We start from the raw sequence: 27196 nt of genomic DNA, 5'->3' as shown, positions 1-27196 counted from the left end.
GCCCACCCCCCCGTCGACCTCTTGACCGATTCTAAGGCCTCCACATAGTTTTCCGTATACACCACCTCCTTCTCCCTAGCTACCGTGACCCCCCAGATATTGAGTACTCTGTAGATCCCACCGGAATCCCCAAGTATCCTGAAACATTCGTCAAAGGGAAGATGACAGATTTGCTAGTATTTATTTGAAGCCCCGATCACCTGGAGGTCAATCATAATCGAATCCAAGTTGATCTCCGGATGACGGAGGAACAGGACCATGTCGTCCGCATACAACGAGATTATAACTTTATGTGTGTACAACTGGACTCCCCTGTGAAGATGAAACTCCCTGACCCACTCAGCCCAAGACTCTATCGCCAGGACAAAGAGCAGAGGAGACAGTGGACAGCCCTGACGGGTCCCCCTCGCCAATGGCAGGGCCCTGGTGGTCTGCCCGTTTACTCTCACTCTAGCTACTGGGTCGGTGTATAGAAGTGATACCAAGGAAACAAAGAGGTTACCCAAGCCCATCCTGTTCAGTACGGTAAATAAAAACACCCACTCCACCGAATCAAATGCCTTGGTGGCATCCAATAGAACCGCCACCGCTGAATCGTATTCCGACAGCGCCGCCATCAAGCCAAACATCCTCCGCAACCCAAACGAGGTCGAGCGTCCCGGAATAAACCCTGCCTGGTCAGCCCTCACCATAGATGACATTAACGGCGCTAGGCTTGCTGCTACTACCTTCGCCAAGTTCTTATTATCCAGATTAATAAGTGAGATTGGGCGATATGACGAACAGTCACTTTCCGGCTTTCCTGGCTTCAGCAGTACCACCACCACAGCTTCTCTAAGGGTGTCAGGTAACCGGCCGCGTGACAACGCCTCCTGGTACACCCGCAACAAATAGGGCACCAACCTTTCAGCATAACACTTGTAAAATTCGGCTCTAAAGCCGTCAGGACCCGGGGACTTCCCACCTGGCAAAGATTTAATGGCGTCCAGCACTTCCACCTGCAAAACCGGCCTATTTAACCAGTCCCTCTGTTCATCCGAGCACCAGCACAGCCCCACGCCGTCAAGGAAGGCGTCGATCTCTGCCTGCGCCGCCGACAGTTGGGACGCATACAACTGGCCATAATATTCCTGAAATGCACGAACAATCCCCCTATACTCATAGCCTCCCCTCCCGTCTGTAATCATCGTCACCCTAGTTTCCCGGCTCCCCAGATGAAGGGCTCTCGCAAGAGATCGCCCAGGAGCCTGCCCCTCCCCTTATCGCCGAGGAGCTACCCTATCCCACATATAATTAAAGTCCCGCAGAGCCAGGGTATGGAACTCTTGCAACTTCTGTTTTATTTTCCCCTGTTGAGCCTCTGGGGGGACAGGTGCCCCACGCTGTAAGACTCGCAATTCTTCCTCCGTATCTGCCAGGTCTTTCCGTAGCTTCTTCAGAATCCCCAACTCCTTGGCCATGCACTCCCCCTGGATCACACACTTGAATCCCTCCCACAAAGTTCCAGCAGACGCCACCAACCCATCATTAAACTCAAAGTATAAATCTATAGCCTTCGTCAGCTCTTCCCGAAACACATCTGTGAGTTCCTCGCTCTTAAACCTCCAGGGCGGCCTCGTTTCGTCCCTCCCATCTAGACGGACAGATAGCAAAACAGGAGCGTGGTCCGACAAAGTCCGGGCCAGGATACCCACCCCCACCGACCCACCACTAACTGCACGGGACACCAGGAAGTAATCCAGCCGAGCCACCGAGCCATGTGGGGAGGAGTAGTGCGTAAACTGACTGGACCCCGGATGTCGCACTCTAAAGACATCTTCAATATCCCATACAGGAAACATGCCTCAGATCTTGGAGGAGGCCCTGCTACCAGGACGCACCGCAGCGCCTACCCTATCCAGCTGAGTGTCCAGGATCAAGTTGAAGTCCCCGGCCCAAATGATTTCCCCCTCCGGGAGCACCCCCAACTGTCTTTCTATCCAGTCAAGTGACTCCACCGTGTCCTGATTGGGGCCATAGTAGCATATGAATGTATACATCCTCCCCTGAATGAACCCCTGCACCACCAAAACCCTACCTTCCTGATCTTTCACAGTCTTGACTAGGCGGAACCCCACCCAGTTGTGCACCAAGATGCACACACCCCTAGAATAGGAAGAATAAGACGAAAAATACCTGTGACATCCCCAGCTTTTACCAAACTTAGATTCGGTGTCCGCAGTTAAGTGGGTCTCCTGAAGAAATGCAACCCCCACTTTGTGACGCTCCAGATAGCGCAACACTCTCCGGCACTTGGACCAGTTGTTAAGGCCCCCGACATTCCACGTTATATAATTTACTGTCGCCATTCCAAAGTCAGTAAGTGCCATGACGCCAACCCCCGCTGTACAAGTTTCCAATCACCAGTGTGTACCACTAGAACCCCCTCCACCACCCTTCCCGCCCCATCCTACCGACAACCCCACAACCTGTCGGTGAAATCCCCCCCCCTCCGACCACCAAACATCCCACAACCCAAACTCCCCTCCCCCCATGCCGGAGACCCCAATATGCCGCCCCCCCCCCCACCCCATTCAGGTTGCACACACACAGCTTTCGCACTAGGAGCAACTAGGAGCCCGACCCTCCCCACACCCCTCCAAGTTGGTTGTCTCCATACTCAGAGGCAGCCCCACTAACCACAATGGACTACTTCAACAGGAGGACCACCTCTGCCTGAACTGATTCAATCACCATCAACCCGTGGTCTAGGCGACCGCGGCAGCATGTCGAGGAAGGAGGATGCCTCCTCCGGGGTTTGAAAGAAAATCGACTTGCCCTCATATACTGCACGTAACTTAGCTGGGAACAACATTGCATATTTCAAACCTTTTTCCCTCATCCTCCTCTTGACGTCCAAAAAGGTTTTCCTGGCCGCCTGTACCCTGTCGGAAAAGTCTGGGAACAATTTGATGACATCACCTTTATAAGACAAGGCACCCTTCTCCCTGGCCTTCCTGAGTGCTACGTCCCTATCCCGGTAATTTAGTAACCGGGCAATCAATGGCCGGGGCGGGGATCCGGGAATCGGCTTCCGCCCACTCGGTATCCTATGAGCCCTTTCAACCACACAAATTGGAGAAAAGCCCTCAGAACCCAACGTTTCTCGAAGTACGTCCTCAACCAGCAACTCCATTTTCCCTTGGTTCACCGACTCTGACAGGCCAACAATCCGGATATTATTTTGACGAGACCTCGATTCCAAATCCTCCTGCTTCTCTCTGAGTTCTTTTAAGGCTTTCCTGACCTCACACATCTCTCCCGAGAGTGATGCCGCCATCCCCTCCACGCCTGTAAGACGCCCTTCCGCTTCATCCAGTCGCTCACCATGTTTGTCTAAACGAACCTGCATGTGGTCCACTTTACATGTCAGGGTATCCAATTTACCATCTAGGGATTGAATTCCTGATTGCAACTGCATAAGCATGGCCTTAATGTCCTGGAAGGCGGCAGTCGCGTCTGGCCCCGGGTCCGTGGCATGTGGCACCGCATTTTCATTCATAGCACCACAGTCCTTACGCCGAGTGGGCACCTCAAAGGTCAACTTGGGTTGATTTCTGCCCCTCTTTCCGGACTTAGACATGGCCAACACAGTGGAAAGGTCACCGGGCAAGATGCAGCAGTAAACGCCCAGGCCAGCAATGCCCCCCCGCAAGCCCAGATGCACTCAACAGGGACAATAAGTACCCTCTATTTTAAATCAAAATTCATTTAAACATTTGGCGCCAACAGGGCGTAAATTCTACGGTGTACAAGCACCGCCTAAGTTTCTCTAGTTTCCAAAAGAAAATGTCATTACACAATTTAACGGTGTTAATAAGGATAAATTGTAAACACAGGTGTAAAATGAATGGAACAATCAGAACCAAGACATTAGTTAACTTTTGGATTTTAATCCTCTTAATCCAATAAATCGTACATGAATAAACAAAAAGTAGTACGATCAGTGTACTCTATTTACATATGAAGAGAGCACTTCTGGGTGTTCCATATAACACAAGTAGGAACAAACGGCGTAGATAGAAAACAGCTTGTATAGAGCAGCACAATTGCAAATCTGTATAGCAGTTTACAGTTTACAAAGCTCTAAATGCATAGGTTCAACCATTCAACAATTTACAAATGAAGTCTCATATTTAGATATAACAAATGAGGCCGACGCGTTTCGGTTCAAAGAACCATCTTCAGGGGATAGACTTCATTTTTCATATTCATAACCATTAAGTCATAGCACAGTCTCTGTGGAGTAGTAAAAGAAACAAGATTTTTCAGTAGAACTCTTCAGTTTGTAAGAAATCCATTATCAAAGTGAAAAGAGTCAAAGTCACTAACCTTGCTGATACAAGAGCCGAGACACAGAAAAGAAATCCAGTCAAAAAGCAATGGGTAGCCGAATGCCACAGATTGCTAGGATATCTGTGGGGGTAAGATCAAAAGACCATCCATTTAGAAAAGCCAGATGGCTAACAGTCCATAGTAGAACAATCAAGTAGAAAAGTAAACGGGCGGTAAAAGTACCAAATTAGGGCCGATATAAGTGCAGTAACAAATGAAGGCCCATACATGCAAACCGTAACGAGTAACGGAGGTAGAGACATCAAGAAATGCATGAAGTTTAGGGGTAGCTGCACACCAACTCGAAAAGTGTACATCAGAAACGAGCACACTAACACAGTCAGCAAATCTCTTCAGAGCTAGTAACGTGAACCGGGATATTCCGAGTGTGACAAGTAATAGAGGGAAACAGATAGCTTACCTTCGGATGCGTGAGAAAACAGATCATCTCGCCGCAGCCGTGCGCGCGAATTGACTCTGTTCACACAATCCAAACACAAGCGTCGCCTTGGTAAAGTCGCGCATGCGCGTGAGTGCACCAAGGCGACATCCATCTTGGTATGGGAAAAACCGAGTGTGGCGTAACCATGGAGATGATGAAACAAACTACAGTGACAATGTCACTGAGACAGAGCGGTCAGTGGGCCGGGCAGTATCGCATTGGAGGAAAACAAAGGGACGCAAAATAAGTCATCAGGAAGGTATGGAAAGAGTGTAAAGGGAACGCGCGCGTGGGGGCAGCAACCGTAGCTCAGAGGAACTACGGGGTGCCCCCACGGCACGGAGGTAAACACAGTTCAAAGATCTATCAGAAGCCGTCAGCCAGCAAGTGTAAAAGGCAACACATAGGTCTAAGGTCCAACTAGGAACGGAAGCAGCAGGAGATACAACTAGTGGGGTCTAAACCCAATAAACAAATCAAGTGGAGCCAAGTAATCACACAATGTATAAAAAGCGTGAAGGGATCCTTAGAAAGGATGGGCGCGGGCAAAGGTACAGCATCCTGACCCACAACTAAAGCGAAGGCTAAAAAGATGACTAGACAGGTAACATCAGTCGGGGCGGAACTATGGTCATCGGGCGAGTAAAAAGATAAAATCAACCACAAGAAGGGGCAAAGAGAGTCACCTTGAAGCGATGGAATAAGTACAACAGTCGGCCATGTGAAAAGTCCATGTTCAGATGGTGCATGTTGTCAGATTTGAGACATAACAATATTCATGAACAGAAAGGGTAGGCGGTGCTATTAAGATGACATGTTATTGACATGTTATTACGAGCAAAGCATACCAATAAACAGTTTTCCAAAACACATAAATTTACACAAAACACATAAGGGCGAATTCGGTATTCATGCCACGTGGGCTCAACGAGTCCAACAGTTCAATCCACAAAATCTCCCGTTGAAACGGTTTACGCTGCACATCACCTCCCCTGCTTCCTGCTGTGATTTGCTCCAAGATAACACATTTCAATTGTGCAATGGTGTGCCGTGCTTCAGTAAAGTGTAGTGATACTGGTGACTTGAGACTCTTAGTACGAATATTCGATTTGTGTTCAGACCATCTAACTTTAACTCCCAGGGCAGAGCAGTGAGACCGTCCCTGGTCCCACTAAAGAAGAACCAGCAGCTAACGCTTAGCCTTTTTTAGAAAAAGGCCAATCAGAAGAGGACAGAAGAAAAAACCCACAAGGGAAAAAAACGACGAAGAAACATTGTCAATATTTCAGCATGCCAGTTATCGAAAATGGAATTACAAGTCCTAAAGAAAGGGTTATCGTTTGTTCCCAACAACAATAGCACTCTGCTCCGCGAAAAAATAGACTTTTTCAAACTAATGAGAAAGCTAAGACTTAAAGTCTTCTTTGACTCACAAGATGAGGATGTAATCACTACGGAACCACACAAATTTCTTGAATTGAAACCTAAGAGTCACTTCAACCCTCCGGTTCAGAATCATATCCTTTCTACCTTTGAGAAAACTGTATTACATGATTTGAAGAAAATTCAATTCAAAAATAACACACAAGGCAACTTTACTGTGAGAGAACGTCAGACACTTAAAAATCTCCTTGATAATCAAACCATCATTTTCAAACCAGCGGATAAGGGAGGTGCGTTAGTTCTTATGAATAAACAGGACTACATCAACGAAATTGAACGCCAACTGGATGACCAAGAAACATATATGGAAGTACCCCTGAATCCTACTGAAGCAGTAAGATCCCTTATCAAGGGGATACTGGATGAGGCGGAAGCCAATGATGTCATCTCAGAAAAGACACGTCTGTTTCTTGAAAACAAACATCCCATCATGCCAGTTATTTATATACTTCCTAAGATACACAAGAGACTGGCAAATCCACCTGGACGTCCCATTATAGCTGCCACTGCAAGTCTCCTTGAACCATTGGCCCAATACTTGGACAAAATTCTGCAACCTCTCATACAGGAATCTAAGACTTACGTAAAAGACACTATGCACTTTTTACACAAACTAAAAAATGTGCAATTCGTCAAAGGAAGAGATGTGATGTTCACCATGGACGTGACATCTCTCTATACTAACATGACACACGAAGCAGGTCTTGAAGCAACTGAATGGCTCCTACTTCAATCAGAGCAATGTCAAGGAGACAGACTGTTTGTACTAACTTTATTAAAATGAGTGCTTACGAACAATTTTTTTAAATTCCAAGATCGTTTCTTCCTTCAGATATCCGGTTCTAGCATGGGGGCATCAATGGCACCATGCTATGCCAACACCTACATGTACTACCTTGAACATGAAAATATTCTCAGTTCACCAAGATGGATGAGGCATCTGCCACTGTATTTGAGATACATTGATGATATTTTTGGAATCTGGTCCGGCCCCGAAGAAGAATTGCAAAACTTTTACGAAATGATGAACTCGATTCATCCTCGTATTAAATTCACCACAGAGACAAGTGATACTGCCATCCACTTTCTGGATGTGGAGATATATGCCAGTAACAACACTCTTGAGACAAGAATCTACACCAAGAAGACAGATAGAAATAGCCTGTTGCTTGCCACAAGCTTTCATCCTAAGAGAACTGTTGATAGCGTCCCGTTTAGCCAATTTTTGCGTTACAGAAGGATTATCTCGGAGACTGCCGAGTATGAACGCCAATCACGGCTATTGGAAACTAAATTTTCATCGAGGGGGTATGACCAGCTGAAGATCACTGAAGTCGCAAACAAAGTCAGAAGCACTGGGAGGGAGACATTACTGACTCCAAAACCACCCAAGTCGGGCGAAGCACTGGTTTACGTGACTACCTATTACATGCAGAGCATGAAGATTAAGAGGGTCATCAAAAAGAACTGGAGCATGTTTAGATGGATCCACAATTACAGCAACTGTTTCATGAACCTCCAACTTTTGCCTACAGGAACAGTAGGTCATTACGCAAGAGCCTTGTCAAAGCTGAAATTCCATCTTCTAGTCCACAGAAAGTGTTTAAGGGTACCATTCCATGTTACAATTGCCAACATTGCGGTAACATCATTAAAGGCAACAGCATATCACACCCCCACTCTGGTAAACCCATTTTTCTCAAACACTCGTGCACATGTGATGCTCAAAATGTTATTTATGCTTTAAAATGTCCATATGGGTTATACTACGTAGGCATGACCACCAGAAAAGTTAAAGTTAAATGGTCTGAACACAAATCGAATATTCGTACTAAGAGTCTCAAGTCACCAGTATCACTACACTTTACTGAAGCACGGCACACCATTGCACAATTGAAATGTGTTATCTTGGAGCAAATCACAGCAGGAAGCAGGGGAGGTGATGTGCAGCGTAAACTGTTGCAACGGGAGATTTTGTGGATTGAACTGTTGGACTCGTTGAGCCCACGTGGCATGAATACCGAATTCGACCTTATGTGTTTTGTGTAAATTTATGTGTTTTGGAAAACTGTTTATTGGTATGCTTTGCTCGTAATAACATGTCAATAACATGTCATCTTAATAGCACCGCCTACCATTTCTGTTCATGAATATTGTTATGTCTCAAATCTGACAACATGCACCATCTGAACATGGACTTTTCACATGGCCGACTGTTGTACTTATTCCATCGCTTCAAGGTGACTCTCTTTGCCCCTTCTTGTGGTTGATTTTATCTTTTTACTCGCCCGATGACCATAGTTCCGCCCCGACTGATGTTACCTGTCTAGTCATCTTTTTAGCCTTCGCTTTAGTTGTGGGTCAGGATGCTGTACCTTTGCCCGCGCCCATCCTTTCTAAGGATCCCTTCACGCTTTTTATACATTGTGTGATTACTTGGCTCCACTTGATTTGTTTATTGGGTTTAGACCCCACTAGTTGTATCTCCTGCTGCTTCCGTTCCTAGTTGGACCTTAGACCTATGTGTTGCCTTTTACACTTGCTGGCTGACGGCTTCTGATAGATCTTTGAACTGTGTTTACCTCCGTGCCGTGGGGGCACCCCGTAGTTCCTCTGAGCTACGGTTGCTGCCCCCACGCGCGTGTTCCCTTTACACACTTTCCATACCTTCCTGATGACTTATTTTGCGTCCCTTTGTTTTCCTCCAATGCGATACTGCCCGGCCCACTGACCGCTCTGTCTCAGTGACATTGTCACTGTAGTTTGTTTCATCATCTCCATGGTTACGCCACACTCGGTTTTTCCCATACCAAGATGGATGTCGCCTTGGTGCACTCACGCGCATGCGCGACTTTACCAAGGCGACGCTTGTGTTTGGATTGTGTGAACAGAGTCAATTTGCGCGCACGGCTGCGGCGAGATGATCTGTTTTCTCACGCATCCGAAGGTAAGCTATCTGTTTCCCTCTATTACTTGTCACACTCGGAATATCCCGGTTCACGTTACTAGCTATGAAGAGATTTGCTGACTGTGTTAGTGTGCTCGTTTCTGATGTACACTTTTCGAGTTGGTGAGCAGCTACCCCTAAACTTCATGCATTTCTCCACATGTGTGGCTTACTTGATGTCTCTACCTCCGTTACTCGTTACGGTTTGCATGTATGGGCCTTCATTTGTTACTGCACTTATATCGCCCCTAATTTGGTACTTTTGCCGCCCGTTTACTTTTCTACTTGATTGTTCTACTATGGACTGTTAGCCATCTGGCTTTTCTAAATGGATGGTCTTTTGATCTTACCCCCACAGATATCCTAGCAATCTGTGGCATTCGGCTACCCATTGCTTTTTGACTGGATTTCTTTTCTGTGTCTCGGCTCTTGTATCAGCAAGGTTAGTGACTTTGACTCTTTTCACTTTGATAATGGATTTCTTACAAACTGAAGAGTTCTACTGAAAAATCTTGTTTCTTTTACTACTCCACAGAGACTGTGCTATGACTTAATGGTTATGAATATGAAAAATGAAGTCTATCCCCTGAAGATGGTTCTTTGAACCGAAACGCGTCGGGCTCATTTGTTATATCTAAATATGAGACTTCATTTGTAAATTGTTGAATGGTTGAACCTATGCATTTAGAGCTTTGTTAACTGTAAACTGTAAACTGCTATACAGATTTGCAATTGTGCTGCTCTATACAAGCTGTTTTCTATCTACATCGTTTGTTCCTACTTGTGTTATATGGAACACCCACAAGTGCTCTCTTCATATGTAAATAGAGTACACTGATCGTACTACTTTTTGTTTATTCATGTACGATTTATTGGATTAAGAGGATTAAAATCCAAAAGTTAACTAATGTCTTGGTTCTGATTGTTCCATTCATTTTACACCTGTGTTTACAATTTATCCTTATTAACACCGTTAAATTGTGTAATGACATTTTCTTTTGGAAACTAGAGAAACTTAGGCGGTGCTTGTACACCGTAGAATTTACGCCCTGTTGGCGCCAAATGTTTAAATGAATTTTGATTTAAAATAGAGGGTACTTATTGTCCCTGTTGAGTGCATCTGGGCTTGCTGGGTAGCAATACACAGCTTTGGATTTGTTTGGTTTTCTCTGTCCCAAGTGGCCTTGTGACGACAGCCCGATTGCACCAGAAGTCTTTGTATAACATTTGCACACTATTTCTTGTTGATACATTCTTATTCACAAGCCTTCCACTCTCAAACCTTTATTTAACTTGTCTGTGCACCCCTATACTTCTCTCTTCAGCAATGCCCCCCCGCCCGTGTTCCCCCTGGCCCCAAAGAAGACAGGCTCAGGGCCTGCGCCAATTATCAGACCAAAGGGCACCCAGCCCAAATACCAGAGAAAACCACTTCTCCAAAGTCGCTTTACCCCCAGATCCAAGGGATGCCGGCTGTGAGTCCACCGAAGGGCGAGTAGTGGAATGAAGAGCTACCACCACAAGTCCTTGGGGGGGAATTAAAAAAAAAAAAATAATTCAGCCCAGCGACCGTCCACACCCTCGGCAATCAGCACAGGGACACAGCGCTAAGCACACAGACAGCCGGGGGGACCGTGGCTCCTCCCGTCTCCAACTGCCAATATCCCCCATCAGAAAACGGGGCCGAGAACCCCCGGCATGCAGCTGCAATGCAGGACCCAGGGCAAACAGAGCCGGTCCCACACTGGCGCCTGAGATCCCAATGGTCCACCACTCTGGCCACGCGGCGTTACGATACCTCGAGGCAGTCCACACCTCCGGGACGAGGCAGTCGACAGCACCAAGGATCCCCGTCGTTCGCTCCTCTCAGCGGGGATAAACTGACAGCCCACACCGTGTCCTCCCAACGGAAGCGGCCCGCAGTCCACAATTGCAGCTCCTACTGTGCCGCCTCCTAACACTGGGCCGAGGGCAACACTGCTCCCGGGCCGACCGCCTGCATATCCCACCAGTCCATTCCGCAATGCACTGGCGGTGCTCTTCCGCAGGTGTTGGAGAGCTCGGCTGACCCTCCAGGGACAGCAGGGGCCGTCGCTCCACACTCCCGACACCTCCCCTCCAGCACCTTCCCACTCCAACGATGCTGCCGGCACTCCTGCCAAAGCTCCTCTCTTCCCACGGGTCAGCCTCACTCCTCCACCGCTTCCAGCAGGTACGGGCAGCCAGACACTCCCTTCCGCAGGGGGGAACACCACACGCCACCAGGTCCCTGCCGTATCCCCGGCCCAGTGCCGAAGACAGAGGTGCTGAGCCGCCCCTCCCCCACCCCGTCGCACCAGGCCGCCGACTGCCGCCTCGCCTCACTGTCCACTCCTGCTCCGGCACTTTGTTTTATACAGCCTGGGGCGTACTCCTCGGCTCTGAGGACAAGCAGGCAGAGAACTTCTCACTTGGGTGCCTCCTGACAGCACTCAGACCGACGGATAAAATTCAGGATTTACGGGGTGTAAGGGAGCTTCACGGGCTTGCAGCCATCTTGGTCGGGTTCAAGAGCGCCCCCCGCCCCAAGTTACACCTACTTTTTAAATGAGCAAATCAATCGTTGAACCAACTCCCTTTATTAAAATGTATAGAAGATAAATGATTCATGGTTCTAATATTTTATACTGCAAATGTAAACAAAAAAACTAAGTATAATCTATGAATTCAATCAAAAAAACGAAATCGAAACAAAATGTGTCAAATGCAGGTTCCATTCACTTAACAATTGCTGGGCTATTACAGTGTTGTGCTGAAAAGGGTAAGCTTTTAACCTAGAGGTCAGACTTGTGGTCCCACTGTCTCTAATACAGGCCTAACCAACCACCGGAAAATCGCAAAAATGCACTCTCAAATTTGCTGTTTATGAAAAAAGAAGTGAAAATGAGCTCTATTTTGAAGGAAACTGTGACAAAAGTGTTCTTTGTAGATCTAAAAGCACTCTGCAGTAATCAGCGACACAGAGTTATGGTATTGAATATGCTCCTTTTCAAGACTCGAAATTAAGGAGAGCTGGGAGCCATTTAGCTCCTGCTTCTAACGTAGAAGAGCCTGGTTAGCTTGAAAACAACAGTTACCAGTTACCAAGAGCTACTTTTGGCTCTCCAGGCCAATTGATGCCTTACAAATATGAATATGTGACATTAATTTGGAGTATTTGAGATTACGAATAAAGAAGAAATAGCACGTATCTAGTACACGTTTAAACGTAATGAATCATACATAATGGACAAAAAGTTAAAGTGTGCATTTATTTATTATTTATTTATAAAGCGCACAAAGCCCAGAGGCATCTAGGACCTGGTGCTTAAGAAATTGGTTACATAGGAGAACTTAAACAGTTACAGTTGCACTTTGACATATAGATTACAGATTTACAGAATACAGGTATGCAGATCATGTATGATTAAACTGGGTACCGCCTAGGTAATTTTTATTCATGGAAACTGGTGCAAGAGGTAATGAGTGTCAGATCTTCATGGTGGGACTAGTTGGGACAGGCCTGTATAGTCTGGGCCTGGTGACTCAATGTTGGGAGTCTAGGCTGAAAAATCTGGTTTTCAGGCATCTTCGGAATGACCAGAGGGATGGGTCACTTCTTCTTTGGTGTGGCAAGGTGTTCCACAATGTGGCTGCTACTGCCAGGAAGCTGGACCCTCCTGCTTTCTGCCTCTTAAATCTCGGTGTAGGAATGAGGTTTGCGTATGAGGCTCGAGTAGGTCTATTGGTCTGAGTTTTGACAATTTGATTACTGAGGTAAGCTGGTGCATTATTGGCGAGACATTTGTGGGTGAGCCTAAGGATTTTAAATTTGATCCTGTTTTGAACAGGAAGCCAGTGAATGTGTCGTCTGGTTGACGAGATATGCTAGCTCTTGGGTATATTCAGCGCAGCTCTAATGGCATTATTTTGCACTATTTGGAGTTTTTTTTAGGTTTCTGGTGCTTGATCCTGCAAATAGATCCTTCCATCTCATATGGAAGTAAGATTTGCGGAGCGCCGGGTTCTGGCTCAGGGTTCAACAGCGGTTCAATATCTATGTGATATTTCAACATTTTAAAAGGCCCAACACAAAAAAAAGACAGATTTTCAGTCGATTTTGTGTGGTCTTTAAAATGCTGAAATATGACGTTGTGAAAACCCCACTCGCAACCACTGGAAAGGCGATCCAGCCCCCATCCCCTCACGCGTTCATTGTCCAGAAGAAAGAAATCAGGGGGTTTTACCCCCAAACCAACCCTTCATCACCCAACACCCGCCTCCCAGCCCAATACATTCCCCCTCCTCTCCCACACATTCTGCAGGCACTTGTGTGCAGCAGGGGCATAACAGTTTGATTTACAAATCGCTCATAGCAGTCCTTATAAATCAGTCTTTTTTCCGCTTTCTTAAAAGCGTTTTTCCACTTAGTACGCTACTTGGTGTTGCCCTACACCTAGGAGCTTTTTTAGCTGCTGCTCATCGAAACTTAATTTGAACCCTGCTTTTGTGTCCTCCAAGCATTAATTCAGTGGTAATACTCATCACTTTGGACACTGGACACCCTCTGAACCCTTAGTCAATCAAACCACGAGAGATTTACAGATTCGGAGTATATATCTTTAAATCCGATGGCAAAACTAAATGCTTGACAATCTGGCATAAATCCTCCAAGCTCTACCCTCTACCCTTACTCACAGAACTAATGCTGTACGGATCCCAAACCCCGACCCTATGGATACATGCATCAGAGGGTGGCCTGGTATGCAGAGGGCAGTCGTACTGTTGACAGAAAAGTCACAGAGTTCAGGAAGTCCCCTATCTTTTTCTATACCAGTGTTTTCGACACCCATAACATAGAAAAAGAGCAAAGGCAGCCAATTCTCCATGTCTTCAGTGTTAATCAGCAGCATGGCCAACTTGAGACAAGGCAGCAGTGGTAAATATTCGAATATTGCTGAAGAAGCAGGCACTGGAACTTTAACAGCTGTTGTCACGGGCCCTAGCCCCATTGTTAGCAATTGCCAACCTTCTAATGTTGCAATTCTCCTTTATTTCCAGCACTGTGCGGGAGTGCATGGGGCCTCCAATAATTTGATATGAAACGGATAAAATATGCACTCGTAGCACTACAGGATTATGGTTCATCTCCATGCTCTTCCCAACAAAATATAGATGCATGCGATATACTGCCTTTTAAAGAGTTTGTTTTTTGCATTTGTTTTTGGTATAACCAAAAAACAGACTTGGAAAGGCCCATCACTTTCTAATAACACACACGACGCTCAGTCTTACTCTTCCCCGTCACAGTGGTTACTGACACGAGAGATTTCCCCACCACGGAAGTGATGAAGATTAACGCACATTTCAGATCGGATTAATCCTGGCATGCGCGAAAATCTTCGTGGATTCCTATTTATCTGCCTTGCCTGCTGCATCTCAACACTTCAGAAGGACTCGATTTCCAAACAGGTCTAAAATAAGATTGGGCTAAAGGCCATTGAGGAAGTGGTAGATTCAAGAATATGGAGCTTCAGAATACTGCACAACCATGGTTACTAGACATGGGCCCTCCGGAGGTGGAAGGCCCAGGGGCATAAGATGGGAGGTGGGGTTTGTTGTGGGTCCCGTCCACGCAGCACCTTCCAGGTGCTTGCCCATTAACATGCCGATGACAGGTTGGGCCACCGGGCCTCAGCTATAACGGGGACCCAGACATCTGGGCACACGAAACTGTAGGGAGGTGGCAATGGCAGGTGACAACAGGTAGTCCCTGCCCCTGACACCTCACAAAGGGCCCCATCCCATCCAGACGGACACAGAGACAAGGGGCCTTTGATGCATCAAAGGGGGGCTACCTTGCCGCCAGGCCAGTTTTGGCCTATAATTAAGGCAGGCAAGGAAGCCCCCAGTCATCTGTTCTCCTGCTCATGCAACAGCGTGGAGCTCGGAGATAATTTGGTGAAGACTTTGGAGCTGCTGCATCGGAGGACGAAATCGAAGGAGAAAGGAAGATCGCAGTGGCAGCTGAGCTCTTTTCACCCGAAGCGGCCCGGGATAGGCAAAGAAAACGAGAAGTCAACCGCCCTGGCACTTTGGAGTCTTGGCATCAGGAACGGCGCTGAAGAAAGACTGACTGCATCCAGCCCCTCCGACATCTCCGCAGGACAGCGAAGCAGCTTGGAGCAGGTGCGGCCGCGAAAGAGTTACAAAGTAACTCGCCTCGCACTCTAGACCAGTCAAGAAATATACTGGCGCTTCATTGGAAGCAGGACGACGCAGAGCCACAACACGGGTAGAAAAAACAAGCCGCCGCAGTTATTAAGCTGCAAGGGACTAATACCGCAAAAGTTTTTGTTTTATTCTTGGGATCCAGAGAAAGTGAGCACGCCAAATTACGACAACATGGCAGGGTGGGGATAAAAAGACAGCAACCAAAGATTCCACTGCAATCCACTGGACGAAAAGAAAGAATACCGGTGGCATTGATCAACGATCAAATAAAAAGGCGCTATTAACGGAGGACGACACAAAGCACTCGCTGGCCCATAACAGCCCACCCACTTCATCCACATCTGGAGGAAACTAGCAGGCAGCGCCAGAGAAACAGCCCCTGTTCCAGGTTTTTTTTGCCAACGCAACGGCCAACAAATATTGCAAACAAAAAGCTGACTTATACAAGCCAACACAAGGGGGTAAAGAAAAGAAGGCAATAGACAGAGCTAAAAAGAACCTAGTACCAGCAACCATCTTTTTTACAAAGCAGAGGGGCACAAGGAGTGCAGGCCACAGGAGGAATCCCACAGCCCCAGCTACAATCAAGAAACAAGGACAGGAGCAAGGATGACCGACGCTCTCACCCTAAAGGAAAAGTTGCTTCTGGAGTGGGCTAAGGAAGCTGAAGCTGTGCATGGCATGGATTTGGTCCAGAAAAAAATGGCGGAACTAGCAGTGGCCAGAAGGGATGCAGAAGCAGACGAAGCGACTGAAGAAGAGGACAGCGAGGAAGATGAACCAGTGGAGTATGAGCCAATGGCCAAGAAGAAAAGGCGCCTTCATGTCTGCAGCATGCCAGCCTCAGCAGATGTCCACCTGGCAGCAAAAGAAAAGCTAAATCAGGTATTGTGCAAAATTACTTGGGGCCAATGTTAGAACAATTTTTAAAATGGCACAAAGATGTGGGCACTGGGAAAAAGAAGAAAAGGCACCGGAAGGACTCTAGCAGCACCAGCAGCAGGAGTGACAGCTCTGACACAGGGTCTGAATCTGGGAGTGAGGATGACCAGGACCACCTCAAAGCATGGGCCAGGCCTAGTAACAATAATGAGTTCCCAGGGTTGCAGATGACAAAATATGGGAGGCGCGCAGCAGGGAAAAATGTGAATAGGAGCATAAGAAGAATATTGTATGCCATATTGAGCGCAAGATTAAGAAAGAAATTTGGCAAAAACTTTTATAGACATTTTCTTTCTTTTGGAATATGAAGAAATAGGCCTTGACATTGTAAAGAAAGACAATCGAGAGGAAGAGAAATAAAGGGCAAGGAAGCCAAGATTGGAAAGGAATATACAGAATTGGGAAGCAGCATTCCAAATCCTTGCTACAATAATTTTAGAGAAATTCCTTGAGGAAGGCACAGCGCTGATCGCCTACCATCACAGGATCTTGGAAAGCTGCAATACTTTTGGGGGAGTGTCCTGGCTGAATCACAACAGGGAATTCAGAAAATAAATGCAAAGATTTCCTGACCTGGGATGGGAGGTAGAAGACCCCAAACTGTATATGTTTTATGTTTTAAAAGATAACTCAGCTCACAATACACAAAATAATAAGAGCACGAGTCTCAGAGTAATAGAAGGGGGAATTACAGGCAGCACAACTCACGCAGGTACCAGCGAGGCAGTTCTCCTCTACATAAACCAAAGCACCCCTTTCAGTAGTCAGCCCCAGGGGGACAGAGAACCGGTCAGCAAACCCAGGGACAAACAAGCACCCGCAACTCGGGCGCCCCCCAAGTGGGAACACCACATAATATTGTTGGTACTATGATAAAGGCTCTTGCAGCTTGGGGGACAAATGTAAGTTCAGATACCAGTGGTGGAGAACACAGCAGTGGTAAATGCACCAAGTCCTCTCCTGCCAGGCCAAGCCCCAAAGTCACTGAGGGGAAAAACGCCCACTAAATGTAAAATGGGGGCTTCACCACTGAAGGTAGACAAACTGCTGAGAATGTTGCAAGACTACCCCGACAAAGCAGCAAATTAAATTTTAGGACACAGTTTTAAAGAGAGGGATTTCGAATCCCATTCCATGGACATGGATCCCAGAACATCCCAATAATTTGAAATCCGTCTCCTTCTTACCTACAAAAATCAGAAAAAAATAGGAAAGGAATTAGCCTTGGGCAGGATAGAGGGACCCTTTGACTCCCCTCCCTTCTCAGAGTTTTTATGCTCCCCCCTGGCCTTGTGCCCAAGAAAGAAAAGGGGGAGTTTAGAATGATCCACCACCCCTTCAGGGAGCTCTTTCAATGATGGCATCCCCGCTTCAGAGGTGGCAGTTTCCTACAGCAGCTTTCAGGATGCTGTGGACTTGCTGAGATTATTAGGGCGCCAAGCACTCATGACGAGAGCGGACATCCAGTCAGCATTTAGGCTACTGCCGGTCCATACGAGCGCTTACCAGTGGCGTTGCTTTCACTTTGAAAAGAAATTCTATTTTGATAAATGCCTCCCCATGGGTTGCACCATTACCTGTGCATACTTTGAGCAATTCAGTTCATTTCTGCAATGGACCCTGCAAAAGGCCATGCCTGGTGTTAGAGTAGTTCATTATTTGGATGATTTTTCCTTTATAGGACCAGACGGGTCCCCACTGTGCAGCGGCGCTATCCAAAAATGTAGTGAAATCATGCAGGCTTTAGTGTTCCCACTTGCAGCAGAGAAAACAGTAGGGCCCACCCATACCCTCTCATTCCTGGGGATTGAGATTGACTACCAAAGGTGAATGCTGCATAACCCAGGACCAAATAGATGACTTGCTAGGCACTATCCAAAAAATGACAAGTAAAGACAAAGCGACCCTGAAAGAAATGCAGTCACTAGCGGGGAAGTTCAATTTTGCAACTAGAATAATGCCACAAGGTCGGGTGTTCTACAGGAGCCTTGAACTAAGAATGAGGGGGGTAACCAAGCAGCATCATCATATAAGACTGGGCAAAGAGATAGCAAAAGACCTAGCAGCATGGGAGACATTCCTTAACAACTTTAATTGGAAAATAATATGGCGCAAGCCTTTAAATGACTCCGCAAAACGGGCCCTGTACACTGAGGCTGCAGGGAGCAAAGGCTATGGCATATGTTTTGCCAACAAATGGTGTGCAGGCCACTGGCCTCCCAGCTGTCATGAACAGGGATGAACCAAAAACATTACCCTTCTAGAGATATTTCCCATATGGATGGCACTCTACATATGGGGGACACGCTGATTAACACCGAGTTGGTCACATGGTCAGACAATATGGCAGTTGTGCACGTGCTAAACAAAGGTGCTGTGTCTTGCTCATTGGTATTAAAAGAATTAAGAGAAATTACAAAACTTAGCCTAAAATACAACATCGTAATCATTGGACGGCACATTGCCGGTAAGCAAAATAAAGCTTCTGATGCACTGTCCTGTTTTCAGTTCCATACTTTCAGGGTGCTAAATCCCCAGGCAGAAGGAAAGATGACAGCTGTACCAGAGGAAGTGTGGGCCCTCATGCGATAAAACAAAGCAGGCCACAACATCCCCACAAGAAATGTCCCCCCAAGGAAAATCCCTGTTCACAACCGCCCCCAAGTTAAAGGCACGGTGGGAAACACATCTCGGCATCACACAGAAACAGGTGATCCCAGGGGGACCATAGGGGGCCTGCCTTGGCCCACAAAACAGTAAAAATGTACAGTAAATGCCCAAAGGAATTTGGCAACATAACAAAAAATCACCAATATCAAAGACATTCAGGAAAGCCACGTCAGTGATTTCATGGAATGGGCCTTCAAACAGAACAAAAAGAAGACATAGGCATCCTCCCATTTGGCAGCAGTGGTCTACTACACCACACTGTTAGGGGGCATCAATCCCACACATAGCGCATTGACACGATATGCGCTAAAAGGTGGGTCCAAACTTGAATGTGTAAAAAGAGATACCAGGTGGCCCCTGAACTTTGATAAACTAAAAAATCTTTTAGACAGCCTGCATAAAGTATGCAACAATTCATACGAAACCGCCTTATTTAGGCAGCCTTTACACTTAATTACTTTGGGGCTTTTAGAATTAGTGAAATTGCATCCAAGAACACAAGTTCAGAGGAAGGGCTGGATGTAGGATAGGACCCAGCAGAATTTGGGTCTCACTCCTTCAGGATAGGCACTGAAACATCTGCATGGATGGGGGGCTTGCAAGAGAAAGCGATAAAAGGGATCGGGAGATGGAAATCTGGGGTATACAAAAAATATATTAGGAAATACCTAATTTAACAGATTTCCCCCCCCTTCAACTCCCATTCTCGTTTTTCATACAGGGAACCTTCCTTTAAAAACTGGCTGGATCGTGGGCCACTCATCACCAGGGCCAGCAGATGGCTCAAGGAAACTCAGGAAGGCATGCATTTTCAAAACACTATCACTTTTGGTGGGGCAAACCCTGTATGCGTTGGGGGGACCTGCATGACACGCTAGCGAACCTGCTGGGGGTCAGCGCTGCCCCCCCTGATTTCCTGATCATCCATCTTGGGGGCAATGATTTGCCCCAAATGGGCAGGAAGCCACTATTGACTGATATTTGCACCTCTCTCAGATCCATTGCACACATGTTGAGACAAACAGAAGTCATAATGTCTGAAATCATCCCGCGCCAACATTGGCACGATGCGGAGACTAATAAGGCCATGGAAATTTCAAGGCGTAAATTAAACAAAGCATTGGCCAATTTCTGCTTATTTTCAGGTCTTAAGTTCATAAGGCACGGGATCACAGTGCACAAAAAGGCCCTATTTTGCAGCGATGGGGTCCACCTGTCCACAAAAGGCATGGACATCTTTACTAGAGATATTTTCTAGGCTAAGGCAGCGAGGGGCTGTTCTTAGTTTTTTCTCTATTTTGGGGGGACCTGAGGGGCCGCAGTGCAGCACCCCCTCAGGGTGGCGGCAGGGATCAGCCTCGAGTACGCCCTATGTAGGATTAGGGTCCCCACTCACCTAATCCCTGGTTCCCCAAAATATTTGTGTTATGTTTTTATGGTTGGTTTTCTTTTGTACCACAGCTAATGTTACAATAAAGCTTGTGGCCAAAGTTTTTCCACCTTACATCTTGTTTGGCCTCCTTTTATGGCACTGTCATTAATGTCACTTGTGTCACCATGCATGCTCCCCCGCACTAAAACACATGGGCCCTCCAGAGGTGGAAGGCACATGGACATAAGATGGGAGGGGGGTTTGTTGTGGGTCCGGTTCCAGGTGCCTGCCCATTAACATGCCGGTGATAGGGTGGGCCACAAGGCCTCAGCTACAATGGGGACCCAGACATCTGGGCACCGAAAACTGTAGGGCGGTGGCAGGGGCAGGTGACAACAGGTAGTCTCTGCCCCGACACCTCACATCAAAGGCCCCCCTCCCATCCGGACGAACGAGGAGACAAGGGGCCTTTGATGAATCAAAGGGTGGGGCTACCTTGCCCCCAGGCCAGTTTTGGCCTTTAACTAAGGCGGGCAAGGTAGCTCCCAGGCATCTGTTCTCCTGCTCATGCACCAGTGTGGAGCTCGGAGATAATTCAATTAAAAAAATCACCCTCCCACCCGCTAAACAAATCCACTATGAAAGCACAAACGGTAAAAGGGGTCAGGTATTCAAATTATAATAAGAAAACTCTTAGGATAGAGCAGGCACCAAGTAAGAGAGACATGGTCACATGAACCCTTAAGGCAATAAATTATCTTAGAACTTGAAGAAATTGTTGAACCACAAGGGCAGGTTGCCAAACTTGGAGAAGTTTGAGTAGAACAGAAGCCCAGGAATAATCCACTGAGATAAAAAAGACATAAATATCAAAAAAGACAAATTCCTATTTAATAAAAATCAATTAAATAACTAAGAACCTATGACAGGTTGACAAACTGGTGCCAAGTATGATACTTGGAAACTGGAATTTCAGTTGATGAAAGCCCAAGCTCAAGAATCCACCACCGAGGATAAAAATTAATGACGCATCACAAGGGGCCAAATCCCAAGTGGATGATAGAGCAAATAGAATGCCGACACATGCCACAAAAAAGTGAGGTGAAAGGCACACTACAGTGGGGAAAGGCAAAATGCCTCCCCAGAGGGCATGGGAAAGGCAATCCCAAAAAAATGGAAGTAGGTTTCATGCAAGCCAAAGCTCAAGATTCCACCACTGAGAATAAAAAATGAATGGCGCCTCACTAGGGGCCATATCCCGCGTGGATCATAGAGCAAAAGGAATGCCTACATATGCCTCAAAACGAGTCTAAAGGCACACAACAGTGGGGAAAGGCAAATGCCTCTCCAGGGTGCCCTGAAAGGACAATTACAAATAGGAGTTAAGGTCTATATCAAAGAAAGACTGTGTATTTACAAGAAACTTTGGAAGACCGGATGGTACACTTCAGACTTCCCCGCCGGCATCCTTGCAGAATACAACTTCTTTACAGGCTCCTCTATGGTCCAGGTACAAGCTACCATGGCGTTTGTATAAACGTCGACGCACTCCAGGTCACCTGACACGTCTTGTACGTGGAAGACGTACAGCAAGCCACGCCCCTCTTACGGCTATAAAACCACCGTCTTCCAAGGGGCTCGTTGCTGCTAATTAGCGTTACCAGCTACACGCGGTTTCATCCGTTTCCTCTTCGTGTCTTCCTACACGAATCCTTATCTGAACTCCTGGTTTTGACCTTTTGCCTGAATTTTGGATTGCTTCGTCTCCTCCTTTATTCTTGTCGTGATCGTCTGGTTGTTGGACTCGGAACGCTACTGGATACGACTCTCTTCTGTGTCTTGCGGTTCTTTCCTGGTTGCCGCTCTGCACATCAATTTGCTGTCTACATCCGGATCATCTCAACAGCTACTCAACTATGGAACAAGTTACTTACCTGTAACTGTTGTTCTCCAGCATGGGTCTGGCATGGATTCACATGCTCATGAATATTCCCCGTCGTCAGGCTGGGAATCCTCGGTAAAGAAAAAAACCAGTATCAGTTTCGTTTCTGATCTGTCTTTCGTAGTAGTAACCAATCACTGATCTCTGCTTCATACAGACCACAGCCAATGACTGCCCTCTACCTAAGCCCCGCCTCTGGCAGCCATCTTCAGATTTGGTAGTACGTGAAGTGGCAGTATGACCAAGTGAATAGCCGCAGAGGGGTAGGCGGGAGGGTTCGCATGTGAATCCATGCCAGACCCATGCTGGAGAACAACAGTTACAGGTAAGTAACTTGTTCCTTCTCCAGCATGGGCTCTGGCATGGATTCACATGCTCATGAATAAAGAATACATAGCGCTACACACATGCACAACCACAGGAGGTGGCAAAGGCTCAACATTAAGCAGTACATCAAACTCAACATTAAGCAAATCTTACCTCCTCACCAGGCTCACCTTAGGCGAACAGGTTGCGCAGCACTGCTTGGCCGACCCTGGACTCCTCCCTGGAATCCCGATCGACGCAGTAGAATTTCGTGAAGGTGTGCGTCAACCTCCACGTAGCTTCCCTGCAGATGTCCAGCAAGGGCACACCAGATAGGAACGCCGTGGTAGCTGCGATCGCTCTGGTGGAATGGGCTCTCGGACGGCCAGGCAGCGGTCGGTTTGCCAACCGATGACAGTACATGATACAGCCGGAGAGCCATCTGGAAATGGAAGCCTTCGAGAGAGCCTTCCCCTGATTGACAGGTCCAAAATTCACAAAGAGTTGTGACGTCTTCCGAAAACACTTCGTGCGGTCCACGTAGAACTTCAGCGCTCTAGCCACATCCAGCGAGTGCAAAGTCCTTTCAGCCGGCGACGAAGGCGACGGGAAGAAAACAGGCAACACCAAGGGTTCGTTGAGGTGGAAGTCCGACAGCACCTTGGGCATGAAGGAGGGGTGCGTCCTGAGCACTACCCTCGTGTCGTGAAAAGTCAAGTACGGGGCCTTGCAGGAAAGGGCCTGGATCTCTCCCACCCGTAGTGCGGAGGTGATGGCCACAAGAAGCGCTGTTTTCCACGACAAGAACTTCAACGGAGCCGAGTGCAGAGGCTCGAACGGAGGTCCCATGAGCTTGGTCAGCACCACGTTGAGCTCCCACGCCGGGGCCGGAGCCTTCACCGGCGGGAACGATCTGAACAGTCCCTTCATGAACTCTTCCACCAGACGATGAGACCACAAAGACGTCCTCCCCGTGGTTCTGGTGTATCGGGAGATCGCAGCAAGATGAATCTTGATGGACGCGTGCGCCAGTCCAGCTTTGGCCAACGTCAGTAGGTACGGCAGTACTTGGGGGGCCGTAATCCGTAGAGGGTTAATCTTCTGTGCATGGCACCAGACAGAGAACCTCTTCCATTTGTGTCCGTAGCATTTAAGAGTTGAGGACGCCCTGGCCTTTGCAAGAACCTCTCTGCAGTCGGCCGGTATGTCGTATCCTCCAAACTCTAACGCTGCAGGAGCCAGGCCTGCAAGTTCAGCGACTTCGGGTCGTGATGGAGGATGGCGCCTCCTTCCCTGGAGAGAAGATCCGCGTCCACTGGCAGCTTGATTGACGGGGACGCTGACAAGTCCAGAAGGTCCGGGAACCATATCTGCCTCGGCCACGCAGGTGCGACGAGGATCATCCTGCACCGTGACCTCTTGAGCTGGTTGATGAGCCGGATCAGCAATGGCAATGGAGGGAACGCGTATAGAAACAGGCCCTCCCAGGGGAACGAGAAAGCATCGCCCATGCTCCTCGGCTGGGGAAACCTGCTGGCGAACCTCCGGCACTTGGAGTTCGTCGCCGTCGCGAACAGATCGATCTCGGGTGTGCCCCACCGTCGGAAGAGGCGGTCCACTAGATCCTGTCGTAGTTCCCACTCGTGGCACGAGCGCAGCTCCCTGCTGAGTGAGTCGGCGATGGTGGGTTTTTTTTTTTTTTTTTTTTCCCTGCCAGATGAAACGGCACCAGAAACATCCCTTGGGCGACGGCCCAATGCCACAGATCCTGCGCCTCCCTGGACAGGGCTGGGGACCTGGTTCCGCCCTGTTTCCTGATGTAGAACATGGTGGTGGTGTTGTCGGTGAAGATCCTCACCACCTTGCCCTTGAGGGACGGAAGGAAGGACCTGAGGAGCTCCAGGACGTTGATATGGAGGGACTTCTCCGTCGGGAGCCAAAGGCCTCTCGCGTGCAGATTTTCGGTGTGCGCTCCCCACCCTTCCAGGGAGGCATCCGTGGTCACTGTCTCCTGGTGGCCGGGGGTCTGGAAGTCCATGCCCGCCGTCAGATGCGCGTGGGTGCCCCACCACCGGATCGCTCGTCGGAAACTCTCGTCAATTGTGATCCTCTCCTCGAAGCTGCCCGTCATCTGGATCCAGCGCACGTCCAGGAACTCCTGCAACGGGCGCATCCGGAGCCTGCACAGGGGGATGAGGTAAATGCAAGAAGACATCATTCCGAGGAGGGACTTGATGGACCTCACTCTGGCCGCGTCCGCAACCAGCATCCGCTGCACCTTGCCCAGAATGGCCCCCGTCCTTTCCTCCGACGGGGAGGCCAGAAGCGACACTGTGTCGAGCTTCGCTCCCAGAAACAGTGCGTCTTGCGCGGGCACAAGGTGTAACTTGGCGTAGTTTACGGAGAATCCCAGGTCTGTGAGAAGTTGGACGGTCCTTGCCGTGTGCTCCACGGTGAGCTCCCTCGTCTTGGCTCGGATGAGCCAGTCGTCCAGGTAGGGGTAGACGTGGATCCCCTCTCGGCACAGCTGCGCCGCCACCGGTGCGAGGCACTTGGTGAACACCCTGGGTGCCGACCTTAGTCCGAAGGGAAGGGCTCTGAACTGATAGTGACGCCCTTGGACCACGAACCTGAGGATTTTCCGGTGTCCCTTTAGGATGGGAATATGGAAGTAGGCATCCTCCAAATCCAACGACGACAGGAAATCGCCCTCCTCCAGCTGACCCAGGACGTGTTGGAGGGTGACCATCCGGAACTTCTGTGCCTTGATGAATTTGTTCAGTCGTCGTAGGTCCAGGATGGGACGCCATCCTCCCGTCTTCTTCTTCACGAGGAAGTATCTTCAGTAAACTCCAGAGCCCCGAAGCCTCTTTGGGACGAGCTCGATGGCGCCCTTCCTGAGCATCGCCTTTACCTCCAAGAGAAGTTGAGGGACGTGAAGTTCTTTCCTGGCCACAGGGGGGACGCGCGGGCACCTTCTTTGAAACTCGAGCGCGTGACCCTGAGCTAGGGCGTCCAGCACCCAACGGTCGGTGGAGATGGACTCCCACACGCTGACGAAGCTCGCCAGCCGGCCTCCCACCGGGGTGCTTCGGTGGGGGCCCGACCCCAAGGCCGGTTCAGTCCTGCTTCGACGAGGCTTTGCCGCCTTGACCTCCTTGGCGACGACGGCGGGGTCCGTCTGACTTGCCTTGTCCCCTGTAAGCTTCCTGCGACGACGAACGGGCCGCTTGACGGTAGGTGGAAAATCTGCCGCCGGAACCTTTGGAGGTACCCTTGCCTCCGCCGCCCCGAAAGGGCGGCCGCCGTTGCTGGAGAACCCCAAGAGCCCGGGCCGTCTCCGTGTCTGCTTTGATGGCTTGAAGGGAATCGTCCACTGTTTTCCAAAACAGATTGATTCCATCGAACGGCATGTCCAAGACTCTGGTCTGCATGTCTTGACGGAAGTCAGTAGCCTTGAGCCATCCACACCGCCTAAGGCACACGCCGTTGCCCAACTGGCGAAATCCAGTGTCAGCGATGTCCGTCGCAATCGTAATGGCGTGGTCCGACGCCACATCACCTTCCTGCAAGATCTCTAGGGCATCCGCCCTCTTGTCGTCCGGTAGGAAGTCCAGCAGGGGAGCCAGTTTGTACCACAGCTCCCTGTCGTAGCGGGCTATGATAGCCAAGGCGTTGGCCGCCTTAATCGTCGTTGCTGCAGACGAGATGACCCTGCGTCCCATCGTATCTAATTTCTTTCCCTTGTCGTCCTGTGACGTGGAGGCCGCACCCCGCCCCGCTTTCTTCCTGGCCGCCGCGGAGACGACAGAGCCGGGGGTCGGCTGTGCCCGGAGGCACAAGGGGGCCACGTCCGGGACCCGGTACTTCTTCTCGTACCGATCCCTTCTAGCCGGTGTCGTGGATGGGTTCTTGAGGAGGGCGAGGCCCTCATCCCAAATATCGTCCAGTAGAGGCACGGAGAGGACCGTCTTCCTCTTGGCCTTGCGCCGTTGATAAAGGAAACCTTCCTTCTTCTTCTCCTCCGGGCAGAGCTGGAAGAGCTCGGATGCCCTGGCGATCATGGAGTGAAACGATCCAATCTCGTCGGGCGGGGAAGCCCGGGTGGGAGGTGACGACGGCAGATCCTCGTCGTAAACCTCGTCGTCTGTACCCGTTGCGGCCGTGTCAGTCCCCGTATCATCCCCACGAGTCGTGAACGGGGAGGAGGGCTGAACAGGGCGCGATGGCTGAAAAGGAGGTGGAGCGTGAATCCTTCTTCTCTTAGGGGGAGGGCTCCCAGAAGGGCCTGGCTCTGTGTCCCCCGTCGGGAGCGGTTCCTCCGCTGGTGGTAACGGCAGTCTCGTCCTTATCTCCGAGCATAAGGACTGTATAGCCAACAAAATGGCCGCCGAGTTGTCTTGCGGCGCTGGTTGACGGGAGTCCAACGGGCGGTCAGGGGCCCCGTCGGCACCCTCGACGATATCGCCGTCTCCTACGTCGGGATCCCTCCCGACGGGCTGGTCT

General features: G+C 48.9%; 1 protein-coding gene across 3 annotated transcripts in view; it reads right to left on the bottom strand.

Moving 5' to 3' along the window:
• The window catches only part of SECISBP2L (SECIS binding protein 2 like), a 1017636-nt gene that overhangs the window by 895685 nt on the left and 94755 nt on the right, over nucleotides 1-27196 (bottom strand). The window lies entirely within an intron of this gene.

This window comes from Ambystoma mexicanum, chromosome 11 (assembly GCF_040938575.1).
Source record: "Ambystoma mexicanum isolate Mex_15411 chromosome 11, UKY_AmexF1_1, whole genome shotgun sequence".
Lineage (NCBI taxonomy): Eukaryota > Metazoa > Chordata > Amphibia > Caudata > Ambystomatidae > Ambystoma > Ambystoma mexicanum.
This window is presented reverse-complemented; position numbering and strand designations above follow the sequence as displayed.